We start from the raw sequence: 12,187 nt of genomic DNA on the forward strand, positions 1-12,187 counted from the left end.
AAATGATTGAAAATTGACATCCCTACACAGAAGTATAGAAAATTCTACATTGATTTAATTTTTTTTTTGCAAAAAACGACACTGATATCGGATCAGAATTACTGTCTCTTCTCATAGTGACAGCCAATCACATTAGTTTTCTGGTATTGCATGCACTCGATTGGCTTGCGTCTGCGCTAGGGTATTTGCATAGGATGTTCTGACTGAAGTCTTCAACTTCTATTTAGAATTAATTTCTAGAATTAATTTCACCATCCTTGACGTCACTTCATTTAAAAGTAAACGAGAGGCGTTGACGCCCCGTGTGATGGGGCGTTATATGTCTGGATACCGCTCCACAAATCTTTCAACCACGAGAAATGTAGTTTCAGCACGGCCTTACATCCAGAACAGCAGAATGGTCAGGATGACCTGAAACACATAACCAACTGAAATCAATTTAAAAGTATTAAGTCTTGCCTGAGTGATGCTGAAACAACCAGGTTTAGTTTTTCACCCAGGAGAAACTGCTTCCTGTGGAAGTCTCCATGAAGAATGATCTCTTGATCCTGGATCCTTGCTGCCATCCACGCAGAGATGATTTGGAGGATATGTGGTTGTGTCTAAAGGGTAATGAATCAATGTTACAAGAATACTGATAGCAGCACTATTGATCCTGTACCTTATGTAAATGTTTTCAGTACTGAACAAGTCAGGAACCAAATTAGTACCAGTTCTTGAAACCCATCTCTACTTGTAATAGTTGTCTTGTTGCTGCTGCCCAGACTGTCTCTTCCCCTGATGATAAATATATGTGTTCATTTTAAAGCAATAAATAATACATTTAAATTACTAGGTGGTAACAAATATATTTCCTTATAAGGAACTCACTGAATCATGGACTCAACTGGTGGTTGTCAGGCCCTAAGAAAGTGAAAAATGTGTTTACTTTTTGTGGAACGAAAGTATCAGATCAATTTGAGAATTAAACTAGCATTAAAAAGCATGCATGTGAAAAACACCATCAACACCAATAATGAACAGATGACAGAATTTACAAGCCTGCCACTTGAGGGAGAAAAGGGGAAATTATTAATCCCACATAACGTTACACTGAACATGATTTCGGCAGCCTCGGTCTAATTAACGTTAAACTTTATATTTAACGTTCTATCGGTTTATATTCAAGTTCACAGCATGGATAGCATGAGCATCATCAAGCTCGAGCAGCAGGCATTCAAACAAACTAATTAACGTTACTACGGTTAAAAATTAAATTATTAGAAAGTTAACACTGTATAGTTTATAGTGATAAATTTCAAATAATTTAAACTAGGTAAGGTTATATTCGATTTTAACAGTTACCGTTACCTTCCCAGCCGGCATTTCAACGTTGATTCAACGTTGAAACAACGTCAGGTACCATGGTTGAATCAACGTTGAAAAACCTTTCGATTTTGCAAATTGGATCAACGTTGAAATCACGACGTTGATTCACCGTTGAAATCGTGACGTTGATGTACGGTTGAAATCACGACGCTGATTCACCGTTGAAATCCCGACGTTGAATCAACGTTGAATAACCTTTCGATTTTGCAAATTGGATCAACGTTGAAATCACGACGTGGATTCACCGTTGAAATCGCGACGCTGTTTCACCGTCTTACCTGCATTATGGGTGAATTAGGGTCGTGCTGCAGCCCTGGGATGAAAGCTGAACGAGGTGTTGATTTTGAAAAGTTAATCAGCGTTGATAACACGACGTTGTTTCCCCGTCGTACCTTGCACCGTGTGTAAATACACCTAGATCCTAGTTGCCATTTAGATCAACAATGTACATGCAGGGCTAAAAATCTAATGACTGGCAGCAATGGCTTTACAAACAACTTCAATAAACTACCACATGCTCAAAATTGTCAAACAGCAGTTTAATTTTGGAAACATACTGTATAAAACAGATGAAAATAATCCCACACTTTATTATGCAGAGTATGCATGGAGGTAATGCTAAAAACATGTAGTAGAACAATCCAAATACAATAATATTTAAAGGTTTTTGTAAAATAATTTGGCACATAAATGCATATTTTTTGCAGCACTTACAAGACAAACCCTTGTACCTTTATGACTGAAACCAGTGGATCTTTTATTTTGGTGGAAAACTACAGTTTCTGTCAAAAACATGTTTTAGTAATGTGTCTCATTTCAAGTTGTGCACATTTGTGCAGTGAAAATGTGTTGCACAGTACGAGCAGGGAACCTTCAACCAGTTGATTTCTAATGGGAACCCCCCGGACTGTGTCTTCTTTACCGTGGGGAATGCAGAATGAGATTTCTACCGCAGGGCACTCTAAAATGTTAGAACCAGCAGCCTTAGTGTATACAGTGTGGTTGTGCTTCGGGTGATCCTTGAAAGTGTCCCAGCGCTAGGTCCTTTCTGACGCCGTCCCCTCCACTCTCTCCCACTTGTGCACTTTCTGTACCGTCCTGTATAAACATTTACATTTAATCATTTAACAGACGATTTTATCCAAAGCGACTTACAAATAAGAACAACAGAAGCAGTCAGGTGTACAAGCGAACAACAACAGGATACAAGTGCTATGACAAGTCTCAGTTAGGCTAGTACAGAACGCATAGCCAGGTTTTTTTTTTTTTATATATATATGAAAGACAAGAAAAGAAGGAAAAGTGCTAGCATTAGTTGGTTAAGTTCTGGTGAAAAAGATGAGTCTTAAGATGTTTCTTGAAGATGAGTAAAGAGATTGGGAGGTGATTCCACCAGCTGGGTACAGTCCAGGAAAAGGTCCTTGAGAGTGATTGTGAACTTCTTTGGGATTGCACCACAAGGCGTCGTTCACTTGCAGAGGGCAAACTTCTGGAGGGCACATAAGATTTAACCAGTGAGTTTAGGCATGTTCACAATGTTTCACAATAACTTTGATATTGTGAAATATATTTAACTGAAAACAAAATAAATCACACAATATTTTCACTTTACAGTTCAGTAACAGTGATGTTGGAAATAAAGTGGACAACACTATTCATTAAACACTTATTTAATGTATTCAGATGAAAATGTACAATATTAACAAATTATTCACAAGCAGTGTTTTCAGAGCCCCCAGTTACACTGTTTTAAACAGAACACTAACATTACAGTGTAGAAAAACAAATAAAATCTAATTCAGTAAATTTTTATTAAACTAAGCACAATCAAAACCTATCACAAAAGGTCAAAGCATCTCTAGCAGAAGTGACAGTGCAATGTAGCAGATGAACAATTTCTTACCAATGTTTCAAGAACAAGCTGGATCCTCGATGACTCTACAAGAGGAAAGAAGAAATGGTTTACTGAAAAGTTCTTAAAAAGCAGGATTTCATATTATACCATTTCTTTAAACCACTGGTTCTCAAACTTTTTATACCAAGTACCACTTCAGAAAATATTTGTTATTAAATATTAAGTTGCACCATAATGACCAACATTACATTTCAGCAGCGTAGTAGGCCAAACTATTCAGCTACAGCTCTACAGTTAAAAAATGAGGCAGTTTTATTCTAATAAGAATATTAATTGTTGTCAGACACTTTACCATGTTTGAACATTAACACTACAACTGTGCTTACATACACAGGTAAATGAAAAAAAAAAGTTTAAATTAAAATGTAATTTTAAATGTAATTATGTAACAAAAGTTACAAAACTGTACTGTACTTTAACTGTAACATACTTAAATGTGCAAAAAAAAAAACTTACTCAAAGATTAAGTTAAAATATATTAACATTAATTAGTTTAATTTAGTGATTCACCTGCATAACAACTAGAGGGGGCCTGACACTTTGAGAACCATGGCTTTAAACAATCCTTTCTTTTTTTTTTTCATTTTCATTAATTCATTAAAATTATATTACTTAAATACCGACATTTGCACTTATATGTTGCAGAAAACACTTTGAAACTATTACAAGCATACAAACATATATAACACACCTAATGCATGGGATTCATATCAGGAAAATATGGGAAAATCTCTAAAAGACAGACATTAACACATAACTCACCAGCAACACATTAGGTGAGCATCTAACTTGATCATCTGTGATAAAGCAATGTAAAAATAGACACACGGGTATTTATTTATCTGCAGGTTACATGTCCTTTAAACTACCCATTTGTAAACTCTGGTAATACTTTACTATTTTCAAAAGATAATAAAGATAACGTTAGCGATTTTCTTACCTCATTTTGCCAGGATGTTTTCAGGACCTCGCAGAACACCTGACCCTTCTTGTGTTCACAGTTTTTGTTCTCCATTGACATGTCACGACTCAAATTCGCTCAAAATAAATAAAAAATGTACAGGCAAATATGAAATAATTCGGGACCGACCGAGCAGTAAATTATAACGAGCAGCAGCTCACAGTTAGCCGCCTCACTCACAGAAAGACGACAATAACGGTCATATTTTAAAATGTAGAAAAGCGCGAACCGATTCATTGTCCAGTTTCCTGAATGACAGCCAGATTAACCAATCATGATAGAAGTAATAAAATAAAACTACCAATGGGAGTTGTTTCAGTGTGATAAAGCAGCGAAATGTATAGTTTTATTGTTGTTAATGATGATAATATTTAACATATACCTTTAGATTTTAGAATAGGTATCATGACTAAAATATTTTTAAATGCTATTAAAATAATAATTAATTTAAATAATTTAATATAAATAATTTAAAAGCTTGTTAACCTTTTTCTACCATTTAGCATTAAACATTTTTAACGTTGTTTCATTAAAACAACTGACCTTATTTCAACCATATTTCAATGTTGAAAGTTGGTCATGTGCTGGAAGTTTTTCAACAGTTCATCTTTAAACGTTGAATCAACGTTGTTTCAACGTTGAAACCACAACTGACCTTATTTCAACCATATTTCAACTTTGAAAGTTGGTCATGTGCTGGATGTTTTTCAACCATTCAGCTTTAACGTTGAATCAACGTTGTTTCAACGTTGAAACCACAACTGACCTTATTTCAACCATATTTCAACGTTGAAGGTCGGTCATGTGCCGGCTGGGTTAGACCACCTCTGAGACTGCTTTTGAGCTAATTAACCAAACAGAGCATTTATTTATTAAATTGAAAGAGAAAACCTACAAAAATACAAAACACTACTCCTCTTTGATGGCATTTAACGTTATATCAGTTAAAATCTATGAATAAAAGTAGATTTATAGGACTTACCTTTCCTCCGTGTCCGTCCGCTGGAAGTTGACCGTTACAAAATGACGGGCACGCGCACGTCGCGCACCTCATTCAGAAAGTGACGTGCGCTGCTAGTTTAAGGTTTAAATGTTAATTTGTCCCGTACTCTCTTTCATTAACAAACATTATCACCATTTGCTAAGTAAATTGTTTATTTTATTGTTCTTAAACTGATGGCATATATATATATATATATATATATATATATATATATATATATATATATATATATATATATATAATTATTTTAACATGCTTGATTAATTTTTTTTGTATATTTCCCAAAGAATATGCTGTTCAAATGGTATCTTAATAATAATAATACATCTAGTGCAATAATATTAAAAGTTATCTGAAGACCAGCTGACCACGTTGCTACAATGTCCCCAATGGGACTAACTAGCGACGTCTTTTGAGTACGTGCCCATGACGTTTCTGGGAAGTTAGCCAAGATTTTAAAAAATGGAACTTTACCACGACGTCCTCACAACGTTGCCATAAAGTAATGTCGCGCTGACCAAATGACGACTAACTGGCGACGTCCTCACAACGTTCTGTGTTTGCTGGGCAGGCATATGTTACTCCACGTGACACGAGTTGCTGCTGACCTTATTTCAGAGTAGTGACATATCTCCAGTTTAAACCGAATATTAATTAGCAGGCATGGTTTGTTTGCACTCCTGGTCTCCGTCTCAAGGCGCGGTCACACTAGACTTTAAACAAGCGAAATTATTTCGAACGCCACTGCGAATATGGGCGGGAGCAAGATAAAACAGTCTCCCCTCAATTTTCACAAGATGGATTATTATGTTTCTAGCACTGTGTCTTTTGCAACGGCGTCGAAAGCGTTTTATATTGTAACGTTACTCTGTATCTCTCTATAAATATATACACCCTAAGGGGAGGAGGGGGAGAAGAAAGAGAGAGGAAAAAAAAAAAAAAAAAAAAAAAAACTCTTATAAAACGTTGTCATTCCAATTATCACCTGTTCCCGTCGACACCACAAACCATGCAGCTTCTTTTCTTTTATAAATCTTTTAATGTATTATAAAATAGGACGCTGCGCAACAGCTAAAGTTATAGCGCTTCCTTTTTGAATTTTGTACAGAGAGGTCATGCAGCAATGTATCGCTCTTCTACTGGTCCACATCCTCACGTTATGCAAATTCCCTGGTCAGAGTTCACCAAACTTGAACTTTGGAACGCAGCGAAATGCAAAATTTTTCGCATAAGCTTGCGTTTCCGGTCCGACGCATTCGCATGCGTATGAATGGAAGTCAATGGAGAGAAAAGTGCAGTGTGACCGCCCATCACTCATAACTAACTAACGGTTGGAGGGGCGCGTTAAGTAGGTTCTGCTCATGCTGTCAAACTGACGTCATCAGAAAAATTATTCGTTACAGGGTGGAAATTTTCAGAATTTGATAAGATTGCTAAGACAAACAATGTTTAATTGTTTACATCAAGATTAGCAATGTGTGCTAGTAAGCTTAAGTCACTTCGATTATGCGTATTTTAAACTTAACCTCCGATACCTCAACTTAATTATAAAAAAAAAAAAAAAAAAAAAAAAAAAAAAAAACAATTGGGGGAGTGACAGTTAAGGGGTTAAGCTACAATCAAGGCTTGTTTATATTCGCGCATCTACTGGTGTTGGTTCATCACTCTTACTCGGCTGTTGCGGCTTTCACTTTACACTTTTAAACTTTCAGACAGCTGTGCCCTCAGCCAACCCGGATTCTTCAGTCTGCCCTCCGTTAGCAGACATAATACTAAACGAAGTGCTTACGTCAGCTGGAAATCACATTTCTAAGGCGTTGCTCCCTCTACAATCAAACCTACACGTTTGCATGGTCCGCTTCTAATGTTTTTCCTTCCAATTTTTGCGTTCCTATTCTAATTTCGACCGTTGCTCCTTCCTTGTCTTAAAAAAAAAAAAAAAAAAAAAAAAAAAACGCAATCTTAATTTCTCTATTCGCAGACTCCTTGCCAGCATCTAATCCACGCTAAATTTTATAATCTAATTTTGAAGCCTTTTTGGTTATTCAGTTCTATTACTACTTGAGGGGTTAGCTAAATCTTCCAACAAATTAAAGACAAATGTCTGCATATTACCCTGCCCATATTGCAAAATTAATTACTTCCTTCTGCTACGGCCTTCCTTCGAAGTACCTCAATATTCTTCTGGAGGCAGTGTTTATCTGCCTTCTACAGGTTATGCTTCCAGGGGAATTCACTTCAAACCAATCCATTTGATCCTGCTCGCGGCATTTCCTTCAGATCTATGATTCGGACCAAAAATTCTTCACACTCTCCTCAAGCACTCAAAAACCGATGTGCAAGGTTCTGGTGTCACCTTAACAATTCTAAAATCAATAATCCTGTCCCTTCTCTGCATGGTGAAATTTCTTAAAAATCCGACCTAGAATTTCTAAAACGCACCAGCTCTATTTTTCTAATGGAGCCCCCTTTCCAAGGCTGTTTAGAACTCGCTTAACCACTGTTCTCAAAGCTGCAGTCTTTCTACTGGCCATTCATCAGAATTGGGGCAGCTACTTCAGCAGCTGAATGAGGGATCTCTACATCAGCTGTTAAGATCATGGGCAGATGGTCTTCCTAAGCATTTGAATCATACATCAGACCTGATTCAAAACCATTATTGAAGCTCAGCAAGCTCTCCTGTAACTAATCAGGTAAATTCATGCAATTACTGGTGGTGGTGTTACTATATCTGTATGGTCTATCAAGGCCTGTACATGTCTGGCCTTTGTGGCTATTTCTGTATGGTCTTTCGAGGCCTGTCTGTGTCTGCCTATCGTGGCTGTCTGTGTCTGCCTATCGTGGCTATTTCTGCACGGTCTATCGAGACCTGTCCGTGTCCGGCTATCATGGCTATTTTTCTGTATGGTCTATCAAGGCCTGTCCCATGTCTGCCTATTGTGGCTGTCTGTGTCTGCCTATCGTGGCTATTTCTGCACGGTCTATCGAGACCTGTCCGTGTCCGGCTATCATGGCTATTTTTCTGTATGGTCTATCAAGGCCTGTTCCATGTCTGCCTATTGTGGCTATCTGTGTCTGGCCTATCGTGGCTATTTCTGTACGGTCTATCGAGGCCTATCTGTGTCTGGCTATAATGGCTATTTTTCTGTATGGTCTATCAAGGCCTGTTCCATGTCTGCCTATTGTGGCTATCTGTGTCTGGCCTATCGTGGCTATTTCTGTACGGTCTATCGAGGCCTATCTGTGTCTGGCTATAATGGCTATTTCTGTACGGCCTATCGAGGCCTGTCCGTGTCTGCCTATCGTGGCTGTCTGTGTCTGGCCTATCGTGGCTATTTCTGTACGGCCTATCAAGGCCTTTCCGTGTCCGGCCATCATGGCTATTTTTCTGTACGGTCTATTGAGACCTGTCCTGTGTCTGCCTATTGTGGCTATTTCTGTACGGCCTATTAAGGCCTGTCTACGTCTGCCATTGTGGCTGTCTGCGTCTGGCCTATCGTGGCTATTTATGTACGGTCTATCGAGGCCTGTCTGCGTCTGCCTATCGTGGCTAATCATGGTCTATCGAGGCCTGTCTTGCGTCTGCCTATCGTGGCTGTCTGCGTCTGGCCTATTGTGGCTATTTATGTACGGTCTATCGAGGCCTGTCTGTGTGGCTATCATGGCTATTTATGTACGGTCTATCGAGGCCTGTCTGTGTGGCTATCATGGCTATTTATGTACGGTCTATCGAGGCCTGTCCGTGTCTGCCTATCGTGGCTGTCTGCGTCTGGCCTATTGTGGCTATTTCCGTTGGTCTATCGAGGCCTGTCCGTGTCTGGCTATCATGGCTATTTCTGTACGGTCTATCGAGGCCTGTCTACGTCTGCCTATTGTGGCTGTCTGCGTCTGGCCTATCGTGGCTATTTCTGTTGGTCTATCGAGGCCTGTCTGTGTCTGGCTATCATGGCTATTTTTCTGTACGGTCTATCGAGGCTGTCTGTGTTCTGCCTATCATGGCTATTCTGTTTGGTCTATCGAGGCCTGTCTGCGTCTGCCTATCGTGGCTGTCTGCGTCTGGCCTATCGTGGCTATTTCTGTTGGTCTATTGAGGCCTGTCTGCGTCTGCCTACCGTGGCTGTCTGCGTGAGGCCTATCGTGGCTATTTATGTTGGTCTATCGAGGCCTGTCTGCGTCTGCCTATCGTGGCTGTCTGCGTCTGGCCTATCGTGGCTATTTATGTACGGTCTATTGGGGCCTGTCTGTGTCTGCCTATCGTGGCTGTCTGCGTCTGGCCTATCGGGCTATTTATGTTCGGCCAATTGGGGCCTGTCTGCGTTTGCCTATCGTGGCTGTCTGCGTCTGGCCTATCGTGGCTATTTATGTTCGGCCTATCGGGGCCTGTCCGTGTCTGCCTATCATGGCTATTTCTGTTGGTCTATCGAGGCCTGTCTGTGTCTGGCCATCATGGCTATTTCTGTACGGTCTATCGAGGCCTGTCTACGTCTGCCTATTGTGGCTGTCTGCGTCTGGCCTATCATGGCTATTTCTGTTGGTCTATCGAGGCCTGTCTGTGTCTGGCTATCATGGCTATTTTTCTGTACGGTCTATCGAGGCTGTCTGTGTTCTGCCTATCATGGCTATTCTGTTTGGTCTATCGAGGCCTGTCTGCGTCTGCCTATCGTGGCTGTCTGCGTCTGGCCTATCGTGGCTATTTCTGTTGGTCTATTGAGGCCTGTCTGCGTCTGCCTATCGTGGCTGTCTGCGTCTGGCCTATCGTGGCTATTTCTGTTGGTCTATTGAGGCCTGTCTGCGTCTGCCTACCGTGGCTGTCTGCGTGAGGCCTATCGTGGCTATTTATGTTGGTCTATCGAGGCCTGTCTGCGTCTGCCTATCGTGGCTGTCTGCGTCTGGCCTATCGTGGCTATTTATGTACGGTCTATTGGGGCCTGTCTGTGTCTGCCTATCGTGGCTGTCTGCGTCTGGCCTATCGGGCTATTTATGTTCGGCCAATTGGGGCCTGTCTGCGTTTGCCTATCGTGGCTGTCTGCTTCTGGCCTATCGTGGCTATTTATGTTCGGCCTATCGGGGCCTGTCCGTGTCTGCCTATCATGGCTATTTCTGTTGGTCTATCGAGGCCTGTCTGTGTCTGCCTATCATGGCTATTTCTGTTGGTCTATCGAGGCCTGTCTGTGTCTGCCTATCGTGGCTATTTCTGTCGGTCTATCGAGGCCTGTCTGTGTCGGCCTATCGTGGCTATTTCTGTTGGTCTATCGAGGCCTGTCTGTGTCGGCCTATCGTGGCTATTTCTGTTGGTCTATCGAGGCCTGTCTGTGTCTGCCTATCGTGGCTATTTCTGTTGGTCTATCGAGGCCTGTTTGTGCTGCCTATCGTGGCTGTCTGTGTCTGCCTATCGTGGCTATTTCTGTTGGTCTATCGAGGCCTGTCTGTGCCTGCCTATCGTTGCTGTCTGTGTCTGGCCTATTGCGGCTATTTCTGTAAAAAACTTAAGAAGTTTAATCTAACGTCATTTATACTGGTCATGCTAACTCTCTTTCTATTTCTTCCAGGAACCTTAGGATTCACAACTGGTGGGTATACTTCATCTACTTTTTTGGGGGGAAGGCTGGCCCCGTCTGGAGGTCTCATAATCCACCTAATTTTGGGGGTCTGCTGCGCCCCTGCCTTCGTCTTCAGGCAGGAAATGCAGATTCGCTACCCTCGGATTACGAACCATGGACGGGGCCTTCCGCCAAAGAAATTTATAATTGTGCTCGCTGAGCTGTCAATAAATGTATGCTTCGTACATTCCTCTATCTCCCGAGTCTTTCTGGTAGAAATGGAAGCTTTAGCCTAAGTTCTGCCAGGAAGACTCAATCACTTCGTCATTAATTACCTTCATCATTATCCAATCACGTCTTTATACTCCTGTATAAAAGATCGTACTTACACATGTTTGAGTTCGCAGATGCCAACGCGACAACAACCTCCACCCTCCCCACCACCACCAGGATGGTCCTGTCCTTACCTTCCAGGGGGGTCTGCTGCGCCCCTGCCTTCGTCTTCAGGCAGGAAATGCAGATTCGCTACCCTCGGATTACGAACCATGGACGGGGCCTTCCGCCAAAGAAATTTATAATTGTGCTCGCTGAGCTGTCAATAAATGTATGCTTCGTACATTCCTCTATCTCCCGAGTCTTTCTGGTAGAACTGATTGCTAGTTGGTCAAGTTCGTCAACACAAGAAAGGAGAAATGCTGTCAATCAATGATGACAGCTGATTAACTGATTAAGGGCCAGTTTTACATTTTTAACTAACACAGTAACGGTTGTGCGGAGACTGAGAGCTGATTTCTGCTCAGCGGACGTTTGGCCATGCAGGTCAGGTGACCCGTGAGATGAGCGCGCGCGGAGGCAGGAGGACGGTGATACACAGTGTAGCAATGACAAAAACACTGGAATCAGTCGATTGAGATGTATGGTAAATCAATGTTTAGTTATATCGTAGTTCTCAATGAATGTGTAGGAAAAATGTATCTAGCATTAAGTAGCAGCTTAAAGTCGAACTATAGTAACCTGCAAACTAAGTTAAGCATTGAAGGTTAGCAGCAGTCGATCTGTTCCCCTCAAAATGTCTTTCCCTTTACGCAAACATAGTCAAGTCACCTTTATTTATATAGCGCTTTTAACAAAAAGGATTGCGTCAAAGCAACTGAACAACATTCATTAGGAAAACAGTGTGTCAATAATGCAAAATGACAGTTAAAGGCAGTTCATCTTTGAATTCAGTGATGTCATCATCTCAGTTCAGTTGCCGAGTATGATCAGTACTAGCGAGCGCTAGAAGCAAGACTGCATGTACGGCAAGTCAAATGGTTCAAAATACCGTCCTAAATCCTAAACTTGAAAATAATTTTGCTTTTTTTAAAAAAAAAATTTTAAATCCGATTTATTACCGATTT

At 40.8% G+C, this 12,187-nt stretch overlaps 3 long non-coding RNA genes across 5 annotated transcripts in view; 1 reads left to right on the plus strand and 2 right to left on the minus strand.

The window, feature by feature from the left end:
- The window catches only part of LOC127953492 (uncharacterized), a 34,746-nt gene extending 30,304 nt beyond the window's left edge, over nucleotides 1–4,442 (minus strand). The window contains exons 1-3 of one of the 2 annotated variants that reach the window (XR_008153251.1): nucleotides 4,224–4,442; nucleotides 4,046–4,080; nucleotides 3,272–3,306 (exon numbers count right to left, since the gene is read on the minus strand). This is a non-coding gene — a long non-coding RNA (uncharacterized LOC127953492). The remainder of the gene's footprint in view (nucleotides 1–3,271; nucleotides 3,307–4,045; nucleotides 4,081–4,223) is intronic. The other variant, XR_008153250.1, reaches the window with a different exon arrangement.
- On the minus strand, nucleotides 466–1,329 carry LOC127953484 (uncharacterized). 2 transcript variants are annotated; one of them, XR_008153236.1, is made up of 3 exons: nucleotides 871–1,329; nucleotides 711–777; nucleotides 466–602 (listed from the first exon to the last, which is right to left on the minus strand). It is a non-coding gene; the product is annotated as an uncharacterized LOC127953484 (long non-coding RNA). The 2 variants fall into 2 exon arrangements; XR_008153237.1 differs by having other exon boundaries at nucleotides 662–777.
- A 1,743-nt stretch (nucleotides 4,443–6,185) lies between the features above and the next one.
- On the plus strand, nucleotides 6,186–11,408 carry LOC127953527 (uncharacterized). The gene is made up of 2 exons (XR_008153293.1): nucleotides 6,186–7,940; nucleotides 10,797–11,408. It is a non-coding gene; the product is annotated as an uncharacterized LOC127953527 (long non-coding RNA).
- Nucleotides 11,409–12,187: the final 779 nt, after the last annotated feature.

This window comes from Carassius gibelio, chromosome B3 (genome assembly GCF_023724105.1).
Source record: "Carassius gibelio isolate Cgi1373 ecotype wild population from Czech Republic chromosome B3, carGib1.2-hapl.c, whole genome shotgun sequence".
Taxonomy (NCBI): domain Eukaryota; kingdom Metazoa; phylum Chordata; class Actinopteri; order Cypriniformes; family Cyprinidae; genus Carassius; species Carassius gibelio.